The sequence below is a fragment of the Elgaria multicarinata genome, chromosome 2, assembly GCF_023053635.1.
Source record: "Elgaria multicarinata webbii isolate HBS135686 ecotype San Diego chromosome 2, rElgMul1.1.pri, whole genome shotgun sequence".
In the NCBI taxonomy this organism is placed as follows: Eukaryota; Metazoa; Chordata; class Lepidosauria; order Squamata; family Anguidae; genus Elgaria; species Elgaria multicarinata.
In genome coordinates this window covers 33,511,086-33,531,264 of record NC_086172.1, presented here as the reverse complement: position 1 = coordinate 33,531,264, position 20,179 = coordinate 33,511,086, and positions in this window count along the sequence as shown.

Here is a 20,179-nt window from a genome sequence, read left to right as displayed (position 1 = left end):
TGGTCCTTTCCTGAAAATATTTCCAAAATGGCATAGGGTCCAATCGAGAGGAAGTGGCATCCATGCTGTTTCAGTAATATATTAATTGGATCTCAGTGGTTCTCATTGGATATCAGAAATCTGAAAACTACTTTGGTTGGCATGATCCCCCTCTCATCCATGTGGTCTTGTTGCTGGAGTCCAGTTGGGGCTCAAAGCAGTTTCTTGCTGGCTTGGCCCCCTGGATGCCAGTCCATGGGTACCTGTGTTTGGCTGACTTAGCATGTGCTGAGTCAGGCAAGCACAGGAATCCCCGCTTGTCTGAGAGCTGACATACAAGTACAAGAAGGTGTTTTTTTTTAATCGGGGAAGTAAATCAAACAACAGTCACACAGACAGCTTGAAGGATTTCAATTGAAATGGCTTCTTTTCCCCCTGATTCTTATGTTAAAGAACAGAACAAGCACATGCACACAGCTGCCTTGAATGGACTTAAAAGAACAATTCAAAGACAAGTCTTTTTAAAAGGATTTCTTACGATTTTTGGACACACACACGCTGGGGGTGGAACAGTTCAAATGAATGAAGCATTAAAGTCAGCCAAAAAACCACACACACCAGGTTCCTCCCTCCCTCTCTCTCTCCCCTAAATAAATTCAGTTTGCAACAAACGCTAAACAAACGGTAGCTTTGCACTCTCACTCTCTCTGACTGAAACGAACGCCGCCAGGCCGAGAACCCCAATGAGCGCAGGAAAATGATTGGCATTCCCGTCCACGAACACTGCGATTGGAGGAGAACATGGTCACGGATAGCATTGTGCCAATTCCTAATTGGTCAATTATCAAAACTTCCCCACCCTATCACCCCACGTTCCTTATTGGGAGGTTTACAATTAGACACACCACACACACACACACACTAAATGGCTGAATAATTTCAGAGAAATTAGAAGCTCCGATTGGGCGCGTCTCCACTCTGAAATTATTCTATGGGTTTAGAAGCAGCCAATTTCCAATCTGGAAGATCGAATGCTCCACGGATGTTCACGGTTATCAGATCTTTCTGGTGCAAAGTGCACACCCGTAGTTGCCATGTCTTTTTTATTGATCGGCACCTTATCTATGTCAGTTGTATGGCAGACATATGCAATACAGTCCTCTCCAAGTTGCGAATAACTGTTGAATCTGGCTGGTACAGATTGGTAAAAGTTTCATTTCAGTTTGATTTTGATAAGAATACACCAAAAGTCAGTTTTCTTCATATTGTTATAAAAAATGTGCTGGTCCTCAGTTTAGTCCATTGGATTGACAGGAAATGAGGCCTTAGCTAGACCTACCTGTTATTGCGTGATGGAGGGGTGAAGATCTCGTGATGTTTTTATCACAAGATCCCCCCTCTGTTTACATGCAGTGCACGACGACCTCAGAGGGAGAGATGTCATGCCCGCCATTTTTGTTTTTTGTTTTTCTTAAAGGGGAAGATGCACACAAGCGCTCGTGTGCAAAAGCTAAGTATATATATATATATATATATATATATATATATATATATTCCCTGCTCCCCCCACCCCACCCCCGATGGACACAGTGCTCCTGAGGAGCTCTGCGCCCCATGCATGGGTCCCAGCTCCTTGCGAGTAACCGGGAGTAACCAGGACAAACCACGATGCCCAGCCACACATTCTGTGGTCTCGGGCTCAGCTGGGGACCACGATAAAACTGGGCTCAAAGGGTAGGGCAAGATCCCGGGGCAAGGGAAGGATCATCCCTCCCTAATCCCGGGATCCCCTGTGCGTCATGTGAATGCACAGGGACGATCCCGGGGATTGCCCCAGGATTTCACCCCATCTAGCTAAGGCCTGAGATTCTAGTTCTGCTTTACTGGTGCATTATCATCTTTCCCATTCAGTTACTGAACTACATCTCCCCAACCTCTGTAACATTGTTCCAGATCACATTGCTCCATGTATATCATTTTAATTGAAGCCATTCCTTCTGGAAGGTCTCCATTTTGGAAAAAAAAGAATTTTGGTCAAGTTGGAGTTCACTAATTAGGCTCAGATTTTTTTTTCTTTCCAGAGGATGGAAATTCTTACCGCTGCTGATCTCATTCTGATAGGATAACACATTTTCCAACTGAGGATGGATAAAATGTCTGGGAAATATATAAAATTGTGCTCATTTTAATTGCTAAAGTTGGACATTTTCTTCTCTGCAAAGAAAAGTGGTTTAAATTAGAGGGGTTAGGAAGAGAAAAACAAAATACAAGCTGGCACGAATAAAATTTTCAAGCATGACATGAGCTTAAACACACCACTTTAGTCGGTCAGTGGGAGTAACTGATCGAAAAACCTTCTACTTACTTTGGAGGTTGATGCCATTAGATCTATATTTGGGCATAATGTAGTGAAACAAAATGGCAGAAGATGTTAAGTTGTGATGCCAAGGAGCTTGAAAAATAGAACTTGGACTGTGTTCATTGATGGTCTACTTTTTATTTTTCATATTTCTTTTCACTAGAGAAATCAGTTAGCACAGGAAAAGGAACATATAACTCTGGGGGTGGGGAAACGAATAGTAATCTGAAAGTATTTTATAGAATGGTAAAAAAAAATAATCTTTATATTATTTATAGTTATTTGACTGATTTCCATGCACCATCTAAATTTTGGATTGCTGTGTTGCTTTCATAGGCAGAAGACAGGTGGTCTAAGTTTCCAGCAACTCATTGACAAAAACAATCAAGAGTCCAGGGCCACCTTGAACACTTTGAGGACTGCAGCCCATTGTATCAAAGGCAGGAAGTGTTGACAAATAATATATATGTGAGCATATACATTAAGCCATTTGTAAACAGTGGGGCTAAGTGGTCATGAAATGCAAGGGATAGCAATAGATACCTTGATGTAAAGCCCAAATGTATAGAGTGAGCCATTCACAGCAACAATCTTTGTTTTTATTTATTTATTTACAATATTTATATACTGCTCCATATCTAAAATAGATTCTGGAGCAGTGCACATAGGTTTAAACAGTAAAAAGAAAGAAGATTAAAAAGCAAATTAAAATTGTTTAACATGGTTATCAAATTTCACCAACCTGTTCAATAGGCAATTTGTTGGGAAGCGTGGTGCCATCGCACTGATTTTGGAAACATGGGGGCTAAAAGCCTCTTTAAGTTACCACAAGCGGCACACCTCCTGTGGCTTGCAACCGCCATTTCCACCCCTCATCTAGGACTGAGTTTATATGCCCACCCACCCCCACTTTCTCACTTCTTTTGCAGATGGTGAATTGAGGGGCAGCTCTCTCAAACAGCGGAGGGATGCCATTTTCTTTTCCCCAAACTCATATGATAACAAAGTATTGTTCCCAGGGAACCTCTGGTGGTGAAAGTGAGGAATTGTCACTGTTTACTGGTGTCGGCTAGAAGGAATTCTGCCTGTTGCTGTGAAAGTAGCAGCAATGGCGGCAGTGCCAGTTCCAGGCTTTTGGGGAGCCTTGGGAAAAACATGGTCACTGGGGCCCCTCTGTTCTCATTGTCAGGCAGTAGCATCTCTTGCTCTTTCTCACTACCACAGTTGTCTGGGCCTTGGCAAGAAGCAGGCAAGCAAGCAGGTTGCAATAATGAAAACAAAGGGCAACTCCAGGGAGTTCTTGTCAGTGGGCCTTTGCTGGGGTTTGGGCCCAGCAGAGGCCCACTTGGTGCTGGCCTTGGATGGTAGCAAAAATGGCAAGCAAAGGAAGCTCTTGTCAGTGCGCCCTGGCAGGTTGTGGGGTGACCAGCCAAGCCTACCCTTGATGCTAACTCTGAATGGTGGTGAAAATGGTAAGCAAGGGAAGCCATTTTGCTTCCCAATTTTGATCTAAAAGTTCTCAGCTATGAAATTCTGGTTCACCTTAGTGGGACTGGGAGCTGATTTTGTTACTCTGCAATGAACAACCGTTTTCCTTTATCTTTTTTTTTCTCATGCTCAGCTCTGGTACTGAATTTCCAAGCTCTGTCCTGATGTGTTTTGACTCGAATTAAAGCCTGATCAGAAGCAGAGAGAAGGGCCATTTCCCTGTGAATCCAAATGACACTCTGGAGATCCCAGGAGCAGGCAGGGATGATCCCTCCATTTGCCTGGGATAATCCTTAGGTGTAGAAAGGGACAAGATTTCCTGTCTTACATGTAGGTTTGTACTAAATTTTGCAGGGTGGAATTGAAGCAGGTTATCCAGCTTTTGAAAAGGAGTAGGAGGAGCTGGAGGAGGAGGAGGAGGAGGAGGAGGAGGAGGAGGAGGAGGAGGAGGAGGAGAAGAAGAAGAAGAAGAAGAAGAAGAAGAAGAAGAAGAAGAAGAAGAAGAAGAAGAAGAAGAAGAAGAAGAAGAAGAAGAAGAAGAAGAAGAAGTAGTTCCATGCTAATAATTCAGCTACCTCCTACGTAGATTCTCAAGGATGGCTAGGACCACTACAATTAACCAAAAACCTCACAAATATTATTTTCATGAGGCTCTACTTCTCATTCATATATATATATATATATATATATATATATATATATATATATATATATATATATTCCCCCTAAAGGAATGATTTATGACCCACACTGAGGTAATAAATTAACTAAAGACATAAGAACACATGAGAAGGAAGGCCTGGCTATTGCTGTGAAAGTTACAGTTCCAAATTATCCCCAACCCAAAGGCCATTTATTTCTCCCCTGCATTGTAATGAGAAAGCTTCTACCTTCCGCTCCACATTCAAGGCTCTATTGCAAAAGAGCAATAACTTATCAATGGCAGCTGGTGAAGACGTCTGCTAGGCAAAACCACTGGCAGTGTGCTGAATGAGGGTGGAAGAGGCATCGATAGGGCTTGCCATACTAAGCAAACACATGATTGAGGACTGGATAGCCACTCTGGTATAGATGCAGGCTGCTCTTGTCCACAAGGGTTGGCTACCCAGTGAGCAATTGTGTGTTTGTATGATGCATCTTCTGCCATTACCACAACCTCCTGGGGCTTAAAATTATAGATGGGAACTTCCCCTCCTCACTCAATTGTCTCTCAGCAGATGCTGGTGGTTTCTCGGAACAAACCGCCTCACCAGCTGCTGTTCTAATGTATCCCATATTGTGAAATGCCTCCTCCGTCTTTCAAAGGCTAACCTCTAGTATTTACTGTTCTTTCACTTCCAGCTGGGTCCTGACACATCATCTTCAACACTCTTCCGTGCTGTTGTCATATGTGTGTGCTGGGCAGTGAAGTGCATGTGTAACATATATAGTACATTCCTGAGATGTGAATATGTGAAAATAGCATGATGTAATGTACATTCATCCTTGGCTATGCTGGCTTGAGTTGATGGAAGTTGTAGGTCAACATCTGGTGGGCCACACATTGCCCATCCCTGCTGTAGCCCTTTGTAGATATTACAAAAATGGAAGGTACATGGGCAGATGTGCACGGTTCCCTCCACCTGTGACCACCCCATGCAGACCAAAAAGGTCTGAAGAGAAACGTAACTGTATTTAGCTGAACACAGATACAGTCCTCTGCACAATTGGAAGCCCTGCTCCAATCACATGGAACGCTAGAACCATGTTCAGCCGAATATGCGGTTCCATTCCCTCTTTAGACCCTCCTGGTCAATAGGAGGATCATGTCAGAGGTAGAGGGGATGCCTCTGTGGCCCCTCCCCACTTTCATGTTTTGTCTCCTGCATAGGGTTTGTGTACCCTTTGTGTACCCATAAAATAAGAAAGCCACACATGTTCCTTTCCTCTCTTGTTTTAGCACACATGGTCAGAAGCTTCACTTTGTCATCATGTGCATGGAGCAAAAAGGACAGGAGTATATCTGGCTCCATTAAATCTTTTCTAGAGTGGAACATGATTTGTCTACCAATATCAAAAGCAAACTCTGTTGTTATATAGCCTTTGTTCCCATGTCCTCACCATATAAACTTAAATACATGTGAGGAGTCCCTATCCACCTGTTTTTCTGGGTAGACAGAAAACATGAGTAGCACTTATGTGATGCACCTTAGTTCTCATTCAAGGTTGGAATTAATTAATTAATCAACCAATTAATCAATTTGTTACATTTTTATTCCACTTTTTCCTCCAAGGAGCCCAAAGTGGTATAAATAATCCTCCTCCTCCTCTTCCTCTTCCTCCTCCTCTTCCTCCTCCTACTCCTCCTTCTCGCTCTCTGTCACACACACACACCACACCAACCTTCTGAGTTAGGTCAAGCCCAAGAAAGGTATAGAAGGGACTTGCCAAAAGTCACCCAGTGAGCTTCATGGCTGAATGGGGACTTCAACCCGGGTCTCTCGTGTCCCAGTCCAATACTCTAACCACTATACCACATTGACTCATATGTTGTAGAATGGGTGTTCTCCTGCCTCACCATGTGATACATTCTAGGCCTCATGAATGAACTACCTCTGAGATCAATTGGTCAGAATATGTTAACTTCTCTTCACTCCTCTCAGTCTCTTGCAAGTCATAATGATAGACATCTTGCTAGCATTGAATAAAATGGCAGAAGCAATTTGCACAATTTGTGCAAATTTGGGCCATAATTTGCTCAATTTGTGAAAATTGCAACTGTAATGTGCTTAATTTTGCATGAATAGAGTTGGTCCCGCTCACAGGTAAATGAGCTGGAGTCCAGGGGAGCGGAGCTGCTGAAAGCTTGGCAAATGTCACCTCCTGGACAGATTCCTCTGTCATCCCTTTGAGGAATACAGTCTTCCTGAAACCTGATACAAACTGACTTGATCCACACCTGTTAGACTGATGTGCAGATCATAACATAGCTATGCATCACCTTTCTCATATGCTGAAAGGTCCAATGCAGGGTTGTTGGTGTGTGTGTGTGTTTTGGGGGGGGGAGAGAAAAAATAGTGTCAAAATACATTTTAAGATGTATACCTTAAAGGAAAATGTGTTTACAAATGCATTTTTATAGGAAACAAGTTTTGAAATTGGTATTTTGAGGGGAAATATTTATTTTAAGGGCTTTTGGGTTTTTTTAATCGCAGATGAATGCAGAAATGGAACAGAATGGATGGATGCATTAATACACATGAAACCGAGATGGACTGGAAACAGAGTGATTCACCAAACTCTAGAAAGTGGAAATATTTGGGAATGAACCTGGGATGTTCTACATGCAAAGCATTTGCTCTACCACTGAACTCTAATCCCAATGTATGAGGATTTCAAGAGCCCTAGCCTATTTTGTTGCGGATATGAACTTACCATTACCAGGAAGTGAAGAATCATCTTGTTTATATTAAGCATCACAGAGAAAGAATGATTAATCTACGGATAAACCAGCCTTCCATAAATCGGCACACTCCCAATGAATGAATAAATTTATTACGGTCATTGACCAGAACCCATAAAAACATTAATAACAAACAGACAATCCCAGACACATACATACATTATTATATTACATACATCCAGCAGTTGCTGAGAAATTGTATCACACAATCAGAGGCTGCAATCGATGGTTAAAAGATTACGGCAAGTTAAAGCAATTGCACAGAATTTGGCCACTTTATTCATAATATGTGGTATCTTATCGGAGAGAAGCAAAGAAATATAAAAACTGTCAGTCCTACCAGGATAATTATATAAAATGGGAAAAATAAGATCCCTGCATAAATCCTGATAGAAAGAGCAATGTAGAAGTACATGGCCCACTGTTTCTACTTCCCCATTATTGCATGGCCCCATTATTAATGTATCGGACTGCAATTCTCATCGTGGAATTAGGAAAGCCAGGATAAATTGTTGTTTTGAAGCTATTTCACAGTGACTCTGTTCAGTCAACATACTAAACAACAGTGGTTAAGCCTTCTGAGCTACACATTATGGTATAGCGTGTCGTGGGAACCATGACTTATAAACAATTCCTAGCCATGGTAGCTACGTACATAACCACATTTTAAACATGCTCACTAACCATTTGCTGCAAAAGGGTTAGCGGCTGAAACGTGGCTTAGTCTGTCATCTGAACAGGGTGGGTGATATCAAGCATTTTCTGTACCTTTCAAAAGAACATGGCGTGGGCTATGATTGAAGACGTATACATACTCACAGATACTGTGAGGTGCAAGACAACTGTTGCAAATCCCTTGCAGGCAACAAAGGACAATGCGGTTTTAATTGTCCCTGACGATCAGTTTTATATTTGTGAATAGTCAGACATCTGTCATTTATTCCACTTGGGACATAATCTGTGCTCATTTAAAGTTTCCATGTCAATTTCAGTAACATTCCAGTAACACAAATGGGATCTTTCTTTAACTCGTAGAGCTCTATTGAGCCAATGAATGAATGAATGAATGAGGAATATAAGCCAAGCATTTATCTCAATTGCTTGGCAGTAGATGATATGTGTCTACAGGCACCTCAGAGTTATAATTCCTGAAAGAGATCCATTTTCATATGAATACATAATTTAGACTTCTTGTGGGCAACATAGTCTATGCCAGTTACAGCGTTGGGTGAGAGAAAAACATTGCAAAATGTTTAATTATTGTTACCAGCATCAGGATGTTGGAAGATATATGGCAGATGTGAGCAACCAGTGGCTCCATGAGGTCCTCCCTGGCTTTGAGTGTGGCCCCTGCCACCCCTGAATTTGTTCTTGTGGCAGCAGTGGCACCAGAAAACATTTGCTGAGTTGCCAGCAAATTTCAGCAGAAAACTGTGACGGTGGTCTAAAGAGGCCAACTATTGCTTTAAAACGAAGTGTATGCCGTGCTTTAAACCTAAATCTGGCTTTGTAAGGCCACCATCAAGATTTGCCACTAGTATTCAGTGGGCCTGTTCAGAAGACACCTCAAGCCCTGCTGGATAAGAATTTTGATTAAGCAGCAGGGTTTAAGGTGACTTGTGCAATGTGTTTTGTTAAACTGTGCTCACTCACTCACCACAGTCAGACTGTCTGCAGCAGGGTTAGTGGTTCTAACCATGGCTTAAAGTGTTGTGTCCAATACCACGGCTTGTGGTTAGTGCTAACCACAGAGCCTGATGTGTCGTCTGCAGCCCCCATGGGATTCCAGGTGCCTGAAACTGGCCCCAGAACCCCCAAATTTGCCCACCCCTAATTTATGGCATCACTCAGGTTCAGTACATCTGAATTTTCAAGAATTTTAGGAGGAATTGGATCCTCCAAGGTCATTATCTGAGGCTGTTCCCAAAAGACAGCAACCCCCATCTACACATATAAGGAATCTTAAAAATATGTCAGTTACACTCCACCAACAACATTGTTCAACTTCACTATGTTTCTCTGTGGAACTTCACATTCTGTCAATTTCTACATGCCATGAGCTACAACTTTGCTGTTTTGTTTACATACTTCACTAGCATGGAAAGTGAGGAGTCCAGAGCCCTTGTTCATGCTAGGACTTGTCGAAGCTGTTTTGACTCACATCGCCTTCTAATGAACCCCTTGAATGAATGAATTCAGAGCTTGTCCTTGAAGAACTGCACTTTGATAATGAATGATGGGGGAACATTTTTACCCCAAGTGTAACTATACAATTACACAATTCTTTAATAATTTACTCTGGTACACCATCAAGATTTACAATATTGCTGGGCCAACCATTTATGGACTTAAATTCTAATGAAATCATGTTAGGATATCTTAACAAATTGAGTATGAAAAAGAAAATGGAAATTATCTTCCATTTACTAACAGAAAGGTAAGTGAGACCTGCACAAAATGATGCAATGCAGTGCTCCTGTTCAGATTTCCAACTACCGTATTTCTTCGATTGTAAGACGCCATCGATTGTAATACGCCCACTAATTTCAGTACCACCAACAGAAAAAAAAAAAACCTAAGACACACCCGCGATTCTAAGGTGCACCCCATTTTTAGAGAAGTTTATATGGGGGAAAAATTGTGTCTTAGAATCGAAGAGGTATTCCATTTCATTCCCCTCACCCTAATCCTTAGTCAACAGTAAACATACTCAATCCCCATTGTGCTATATTTGGGAGGGGGGAATTGAACCCTTTGGAGTTTTAAAATATATATATATATATATATATATATATATATATATATATATATTAAAGGGAATTCATTGTTGATTTCTATGAGTGTCTCTCACTTCCATCCCTGAAGACATATAAAAATAGATTCTCAGAAAAAGACCAATCCAAATAATGAGACAGTTCTCTCTGCCATTTTTATTTCTATGTCTTTCTTCCCTGTCCTCCTTTCCCAACTGCTCCATTCCATAGTGCGTGTGTATGTGTGTGTGTGTGTGTGTGTGTGTGTGTGTGTGTGTGTGTGATGTTCTTAAGATTTCTTGTACTTGTGGTAATCTCAGGGTTACCCTGAGTCTGTTGATATCTGCCTTTTGTACATAGTGTTATAGTTAGAATAGAAGAATTAGAATAGAGGATGATATTTAATGTTCAGTACTGAAAGAAGAAGAGGTGCCTTCTATTCAAATGTGGGGAAAGAAATCTTGGGACATCACTGGTTGTTTAAAGTTGTTGTATAAACCACTCTGGGACTTTGTTGAAAGGTAGGACATAAATCCCCCAAATAAATACATACAAATAAAGTTAACTTCTTATGTTAGATATAGAAAAATGAGAATAAAGTAGATTAGGGAATTTGGACATGCTTTACATTTATTTCATTACTAGAATAAAATAGCAATGGGATTATATATGGATAGATGGAGTTGATATATTGAATTGAGGATATTATATTATTTACTTATAAGAAATATGTCATGCATATTATGTATATCTGTTGAATTTCTAATTATTTTTAAAATCTAGCTTAACAAGAACAAAATAAATTAAGGGAGTGAATATCAGATCTAATAATTTGATTTATTTAATCAATGTTGATTTATTTAATCAACATTGTGAGATTGCTTTCCAAATGACTTACAAAAGCCAATTTAGTCAAAGAGGTGAAAATTGACCACATATTAAACATGCCTTCAAGTATATCATCTTGAAAATATGTCCTTCTGTGCTGAATTACTCACACAAAATTAGATAATTTATGAAGAAAACAGGTAACAGATGTGAAATTCACAGCCAGTTCACAGAAGAAGGTAACTAAAATATAGTGCAAAATCCACACTAGCAGTCAAATCCACACTAGACGCATGCGTGTCCCAAGTATTCATTGCATGCATGCCTTGCAAGGAGGAAATGGGGTCTCATCTACACCAAGCAGGATATTCCACTATGGAAGTAGTATGAAAGCAGTACATAAAAGGCAGGGGCCACACTACTGCTTTATAGAGATATTGAAGTGCACTGCAGGATCTACACTACTACTTTATAGTAGTAATGAAGTGCACTGACAACTGGTGGGGGCCATGACACATCTACACCAAGCAGGATATGAAAGTGGTATGAAAGCAGTATATGTGTCTTGGGCCCCAACAGTTGTCAGTGCACTTCAATATCACTATAAAGCAGTAGTGTGGCTCCTATATTTTATATACTGCTTTCATACCACTTTCATAGTGGAACAACTGCTTGGTGTAGATGAACCCATGTTTTTTTTAATTAGCATAACATGTAAAAACCCACTCTTAAAATGTGGATGTCTATAACTGTACTCTTTAACTGGTCATACCACACACAGGCAGAGCAATTTTATAAGTGGGGCTGGGGGGCAGATTAAAGTGGTTGATTACCCACCACTTCCAAAGCCCTGCCAGTTTACACTGACCAGGGCAGTGTGTGGTCAGTGTGTGTGGTCAGACTCTTGCCAGCATTTTTTAAAAAATCCCATTGAATGAAAATGAAAATAGTTGTGCCAATCTGAGGCTGTTGAAGCCAGGGCCCCCAATGCTGGGGCCTCATAGGGGAATGGAGGAGCCTTGGAGCCAGTGGACCACAGCAGGGACCCATGGACAAGGGCCTCCTGGAGTTGTTTCTCCTCGTTGCAACCTACCTCGTTCCCAACCCTCTCATTCTGGCCTCAGCAACACAGTGGTGGTGAGGAGAGGGAGCAGAAGATGCCTCTGCCTCCTTGCTCACTGGCTATTGGCCTGTAAAGCAAGCAAGTAGTAGCAATGATGAGGAAGAGGCTGAGGAGCAATACCAGCTAGTATCAATAGTGTTGAGAAAGTAAACTAACTGAGGAAGGGGACTCACTGAGGGTGTCTAAGGATCATGAACCCTCAAAAACCTGTGGCAGGCCCTGTTAATAGATCCAAGGCTTCCTCCACCCAGAACACTCTGTTTCAGGGGCCTACCATTGGTAGGTATACCACCAACAGTAGACTTATGACTGCGGTTCACTGTGGGCATAATGTAGGGTGACGATATGAAAAGGAAGACAGGGCTCCTGTATCTTTAACAGTTGCATAGAAAAGGGAATTTCAGCAGGTGTCATTTGTATATATGGAGAACCTGGTGAAATTCTCTCTTCATCACAACAGTTAAAGTGCAGGAGCTATATTAAAGTGACCAGATTTAAAAGGGGGCATGGCACCTGCAGCTTTATCTGTTGTGATGAAGAGGAAATTTCACCAGGTTCCCCATATATACAAATGACACCTGCTGACCTTCCCTTTTCAGTACAACTGTTAAAGATACAGGAGCCCTGTCCTCCTTTTCATATCGTCACCCTGCATAATGAGGCCATCAATTGTGGATGACTCCCCTTGTTGGCGGGACAACAAAGTGGAGGGACACTGATCCCATCCTAACTACAACCTTCCCCACACCCAGGACTGTCCAGAGTAGTTAGTATTACTCTCCAAATTCAAAATATTATAAACCATTGCAACAAATAATTTATTTATAGTAACAGGAAAAGTAATAGCATTATGTCATTGAAAAGAATTACTTTTAGGAAACCACTGTAGAGATAGGGCCACTACCTTTTTTTCTTCTTAAGTGAGATATTCTTTGAATAGAGCAACAGCCAACAATTCACTCACTCCCATTCTAGCTGTGACTGTGCCAGTGTGCCCTTTTCCTGTGTAATAAAGTCCTCTCAAGCATTCTTCCAAAGGTTTACTCATGGAAGGCATAGTGAAACCTGGTCTGATGGGCCAGCCTTTATGCCACATACCCTGCTAGCTCCATCCCCCAATGCCCATGCATTCAGCAGGACATCGGAAAAGGGCACCTACACAGATACAGAAAAGACCACATTCTGAAAACCAGACAACCTGCTGCCAATCAGTGTAAATAGTGTTGAGCTAGAGTCTGTCTTGGTATAAAGCAGCTTCTTATGTTGCTATGTAAAGCAAGTCATGTCACCAAGAACCATGATTTTGCAGGGTTCCCAATTGCATGGAGCACAGCAGTACATCCAATCCTATGCACCAAGGGTAGGTAGGAATGGGGGAACTCACACCCAATCACACTGTGCACTGCTCACCAGGACCCCACACACACACACACACCATCTGGCCAACCCTGCTTGTCACGTGTATTGAGCTGCTGGGTGATCTGCAGGCCCCCAGCAAGTGGAAGGTGGCCTTCTGCTTCCTCACTGAGCCACCAACATGCATAAATAGACCACTTAAGCCTGTAATTTTGCATAAATGGGCCTCTTCTTGACCACCATTTGTACAAAATGACTCTTTATGAAAACACCTGCACATCTTTTGTGGCTCAGTGGGCCAGCGAAGCGGCCCACTTGCCCAACTCACTCCATTGGGCAAATGTGGGGGTCTGTGGACTTCAGTCCAGGGGGCCAAGCCGGGAAGAAATGGCCAAGGTTCAATTTCCAACTGAATGCCCATGATATCTCTGGGGGTAGACAACATGATGACCGCACGCACCCATGTCCTTTGCAGCACCTTCTGGGCACTGCCGAGGTGTCCTACAACATTTATTTATTTATTTATTTATTTAGTGGCAGCTGTGATTGCTTCAAAGCAAAATAAATTCCCATCTTCTTTCCTCATGAATGCCTCTGGGCCACATATGGGGCTCAGAGCATTCTTAGAAAATGAAGATGAATGGTGGTTGCAGGCCAATGCATGTTTCTGCAGGGTGCCCATTTTGTGGTAGTGCCCAGTACAGTTTCTCAAATTTCCCAATGCCCCAATGGGCCCCAAAAGTTTGCCTACCCCTGTTATACATACTTACCTGGGAAGAAGTTCCATGGAAGTCAGTGGAACTCACTTCTGAAAAGAGGTTCATGTCATTGTGTTGAAAGATTGCAATCCTGCCCATACTTACCAGGGAATAAGTCCCATTGAACTCAAGGAGATTTTCTACTGATAGACATGCATAATAAGACTGCATTTAGAATGGCAAGATTCACTGTAATTGCACAGGAATTGAGAAGAAAATTTATAGATGCTATAGATTAGACAAATGTGAATGTTAAGGTGTGTATTTTTAAAAAAACCACCATTGAATACTCACGTCCATTTTGATGGTTGAGGTGTGGTTTCATTTAATTTCTGGCTTTATCTTCTTGCAAAGATAGTGCAGACTTGCAGTAACCTAACTGGTTAAACCATTCATCTGTGAAAATGATAGCATATATGAAGATGCCTCAATTTAATTACTTAATTGCATTTCATTAACATGTGTCATCCAGGTAAAACATGGACTTAACATGTAGCCCAGTACAACCTCATTATAGGTATAAAGATGGTTCAGAGTTTGCATGCTTGACCCAGCAAGGGGGAACCATTGTGTCATATCTACTGAATTGAAGCTCCTTCACAAAAGTGTGACCAGTTGAAAGAATAGCTTTATTTTTATGCTATAGCTTTATCTTGCTAATATAGTGAAACTAAATGGCTTAGTGTCGGAATGTCATGCAATTCCCAACAAGGTCATTGTGACCCTAGTGGGGAGAGGATCAAATTACACTTGGCACCAATACTGAGACCTGGGACTTTTTGAAGTAGCTCTACAAGCTCATGTAACTCTCTGAGCAAGGCAGTTAATATGAAGACTAATTTATGGTTATCCATTTGCTCATGTTAACAATTCAGATTCAGAAAAATCTTTCACAATCCATGACGGCAAGATGAACATGTGGTAGTTCTCAAGAAGGGTAATCCACTTGTTGATATAAGCCACATCGTCCATTCCTTGTGCAGTCACAGTACGATTTTTGTTCAGAAGTTTACAGTTCTACTCAGACCAGCTAGAGAAGCACAGTTAGAATCTCAGTGTATCGGCGAGAAAATGCCATGAAGGAAGCACGGAGACCCATTTAAGATAGTGGAGAGCACACCACTATTGATTACAGTTCCTCTCTGAAAGCACATTGGCTGTGATCTTCTGATTGCATCAACATTCCTTTTTGTGTTGTAATTTGCAGGAATGTGGAGTGTGGGAAATAAAGATGCGGACACAAAAGTTGGGATTTAAATAGGGCCACATTTATTAATAGATCTGCAGAAAGGGTAAACCTAAGTGGGCATCTTCTCTAATCCAGCCTTATGCCATTGGTTTATCTGGCAAGACATTCACAGCCTGAGAGTGGCACCTCAACGTCCACCATCTCTCCAGCTTCCCCTTTTGGGGTAGGGAGGCCTTCTGTGTCACCTCCCCCTTGTGCCACAGGGCTCCGAGTGGGTGAGGAAGGTTGGCCTCAATGGTAACCCTTATCACCGCCAGCTGGGCTGGAAGGCTAACAGCTGGGGAACCTCAGGCATTACTGATCACTGCAACGGTGCTTCTGAATGCTCACTGACCCTAACCCACTCAAGATGCCCACACACACCTCCCACAGGGAGCGACAGGCCTCTTGCTTAGTCTTTCTCCCCCCACCTGCACAGGATCACGTCCGCAGGCCCTTCTGCATTGCATCAACATTCCTTTTTGTGTTGTGCTCACAAGTGCATTGCTTAAATCACTACTTCAAAAAGGAGCCCTTGTACTTTGACCCTACTCAGATGACATGCTAAGCCAGTGTGGTTAAACATTATGGCTTAGTGTGTCATGTGAACCATGACTTAGTATGTTGTGTGAACCGTTCCTAACTACATAAGCACAGTTTAAACATGCCCACTAACTACTGATTGCAAAAGGGATAGTGGCGTAACCATGGCTTAGTGTGTCGTCTGAACAAGGTCACTGAAAATGAAAAATGCAGCAACCTGTGCATGCATACAGCAATTCCAAAATGAGTTTTAGAATTTCTTCAAATTACGCTGAAAGACAGGTAGAGTGGGAGAGAGGGGAGGAAAAAGCACAGAACAGTAACAAAATTAGTGTCTGACTCATGATGACAATGATCACTGTTCATTGATTTTTCAGAAAAAAATGGTGAAATAAATAAAATGTCTTGCAAAAACCATGAGATGTTTTATTCTAAAGCAGACCTGAAGTTTAAAAGCTGTCCAATGTCATTTTAAGTGGAAATGCAATCCTATACATGCCAAATCAAAAGCAAGCCCCATTGGGCCTGTTCAGACAACACACTAAGCCATGGTTAGGCCATTAGCCCTTTTGCAGCAAATGGTTAGTGAGCATGCTTAAACCATGGTTATGTAGCCACCATGGTTAGGAATGGTTCACATGACACACTATGCTTAACCACCATAGCTTAGTGTGTTGTCTGAACAGGGTCACTGAGTTCAATGGGACTTACTCCCATACTCCCAAGCAAAGGTGCTGAAGAGTCAGTTAAATGAATCTGTGAAACAAAGTGGGAGAGCGTGGAAATCAACACAATATACCATTTCTCATTGAATTACACAGTCAACTTCACACATTTTGATTGCATTACAAAATAGAAGAGGGGACATCTGCTTATTCCTATAACAACTTCCTCTTCTAGCTTACATTTTCAGGTCAGTCGTCAGATCAGATCTTCATATTACGCAGAATTTCATTTCATTTATTGTATTGCTGAAGTTCTCTGGGCGGTTCACAAAAATGAAAAAAAAAACTATTTAAAAAACTATTATATAAAGTATAAAACCATTCATGTAAGGAGGTAAAACAGAGAGCACACATAACAACATATATCCACAACAATTTTTAAAACCATCAGCCACAGACAATTAGGACCTGATCATGAAGCAGTACAGAATGAGGCAGTACAGCAGAGTTCTGGATTGCACCACTTCAGAATGCAGAAGGAGGGGGGAATCACAGTTTTGAAAGCTCTCCTGCATAAAAAACAAACTGTCTTCCTGCTTATTGTACACCTCTTCCTGATAAGCTAATTTTCTAAATGGAAGTGGCCTTTTTCTTGAGCAATAAATCAGAAATGAGACACACTCCAACTGCATTCTGAAATGGTACAGTCCAGAATTCTTTCTAACTCTGCCACATCAGTCTGTGCAATGTGTGGAACAGCTCTAAGAACCAATAAAGATTAATTGGCTGCATTGTTTACTTCATTTTTGGACACATTCTGGTTCTGTCCTGAAGACATCATTTATTTTTATATCTCCCCCAAAACCCTCTCATTGCGATGGAGTGTTTTTAAATGTAGTACATCCTCATTTTTTTTCTTTTTCACCAAAAGATATATAAATGAACCCTACATCTATTTCTGATTCCGTTTACTTCAGTTTCAATTAAGATTAATCACTTTAGTTTGTCGTTCGAGTGAAATCAGATCTCAATTTCCCCGTTCACTCTCACACATTAAGCTTAACTCATCATACAGTTATCATCCTTGGAGCTCCTGTAATTTCCCAAGGCATTCTATATTGGCCAAAGACTTCTCCCACCAGACTTCAGTAGGAGCAAAACTGGGGGAGGACTGAGGGATTTGGAAAAATCTTATAGATATTCTTGTTTACAGAATAGACTTTTTAAAATAATTCTGTTATTTCAGAGGAAGCAGCAGTCCCAGAGAGACTGTTGGACTAGAAAGCCTTTGTTAGCTGAGGAGAAACAAATGAGGAAGTCCACCATTCGAATCACACCTCAGGACCTCACTAGAAGGCCTTCCTTGGCCTCAGTCCTTGACCCCATTCCCATCTGCAATTTGCCATACAGGGCAAATTGATTTGCCTTACAGGGTTGTTGTAAGGATTACAAATAGACAATGCACGTGAAGCACTTTGAACACTTGAAAGTGTCATATAACTGTTAAGTATTGTAATTAGCTGCTCTTCTCTCACTCTAATTCCCTCAGTAAGATTCTAGTCCATAAGAACATAAGAAGATACATGCTGGATCAGACCAAAGGCCTGTCTAGTCCGGCATTCTGTTCCCACGGTGGACAATGAGACATACCTCCCATGACTATTTGGGAGGACATTTGTAGATTATCTAGGACATTGGTCTTGAAAATATGAAAAGGGGTAATGTTAAAAAATAATTGAAATCAACCAGACCCATGAACGTAGTCACAATAGTCTAGTAGGCTGAGCATATTAAGAAGCTGACTTCCGTGCCAGCTCCTTGGGCAAGATACCCCAGTGGGGCCCACCTTCAGTGAAACCAACTTCACTTCACCATTGTTACCAGCTGGTATTGCTCCTCTTGCTCCTTAGAATCTTTCTCAACATCTACTTTCTCGTTATTGCTACCCCTTGCTTGTTTGAAAGGCAGAGAGCCAGTGAGCAAGCAGTCTGCGGCTTCTACTGCTCCTTCTTCTCATCATCTCCATCGTCTGGGCCAGAGCAAGACCAGGTGGATGAGCATGTTGCAGTGGGGAAGAGGAGGAGCCAGTCCAGGGGACTGTTGTCAGTGGGCCCCTGTTGGGGTGTGGCCCCTTCACAGGGGCCCAACCATACCTACCTTTGACTTAAGCCGTGGCTGACTTCATGTACATTTTACATTCTTATTTTACATTCTTATTTGTTTTAATAGTTGGGTTATAAAAAGAAAAATGCTTGGTTCAGTTCTTGCACTGAAAACTTAATATGGAAGTAAACAAACAGTAAATTGATGGGGGCTGGTCCTGATAAAAGATGTTCCAAATTACTTTCATTTCAATTTTTTGAGATTTTTGGATAATGTGAAACATACTTTCATAAAATTAGTCATGAGTAATCTGTAATCTGGTGTGTCCAGTTTGAGATTCACTGAATCGTACTGCAGTCTTATACACACACCTACCTGATGTGTGCTAGACCAGGCCTATATCCTGGGATCGTCCCAGGATCGTCCCTGTGCATCCAAATGACACACAGGGGATCCCAGGAACAGGCAGGGACGACCCCTCCATTTGCCCAGGATAATACTGAGGTCTAGCTAAGGCCTTAGTCAGGTAGGTAAGAAGTTAAATAGGACTAACGTTTGAGAAGAAATGCATAGGATTGCACTGAAACATTCAAAAAACAACTTTTTCTTGCCATTTATTCTTTTGTTTGGGGAGTAGGTCACAACAGGGGGGATCTACACCATTGCTTTTAAAGCGCTTTAAAGCACTTTGAAAACGTTTTGAAAACTGTATATGCAGTGTGTCCTGGGCCGTAGCTAGACCTAAGGTTTATCCCAGGATTGTCCTGGGGTCAAACCTGTTCATCTAAGTGCCACACAGGGCATCCAGCATTCAGGCAGGGATGAACCCAGGATGATCCTGGGTTAAACTTTAGGTCTAGCTGCAGCCCTGGTAGGGTGACCATATGAAAAGGAGGACCGGGCTCCTGTACCTTTAACAGTTGTACTGAAAAGGGAATTTCTTCAGGTGTCATTTGTATATATGGAGAACCTGGTGAAATTTCCTCTTCATCACAAAAGTTAAAGCTGCAGGTGCCCTGCCCTCTTTTAAATATGGTCACTCTAGTATAGCTCCTGCAGCTTTAACAGTTGTGATGAAGAGGGAATTTCACCAGGTTCTCCATATATACAAATGACACCTCCTGAATTTCCCTTTTCTAAGCTACTGTTAAAGATACAGGAGCCCTGTCCTCCTTTTCATATGGTCACCCTAAGCCCTGGGCTCCAACAGTTGTCAAAACTGTTATAAAGTGCTTTAAAGCGCTTAAAAGCTGTAGTGTAGATCAGTGAATCTTGAATGGGATTTCACCTTGGGATGTGGTGCAATTTGCTTTACTCCTTACCATCTCTGTGTGTGTGTGTGTGTGTGTACTTGATTTATGATGCAAAGTCTATATTTCTTATAAAGGAAATAGCAAAAGAAAAAAAATCCAGACATTTTCCCACATGTAATAGAATACCATATATCTACAAAGTAGGCAGGCTCCGACCTTTCTAGGTTTCCGGCACCGACTGAAGAGATATTTCCCCTTACAAGCATTCCCAGGAAGATAATCTTATCTTCTGCACACAGTA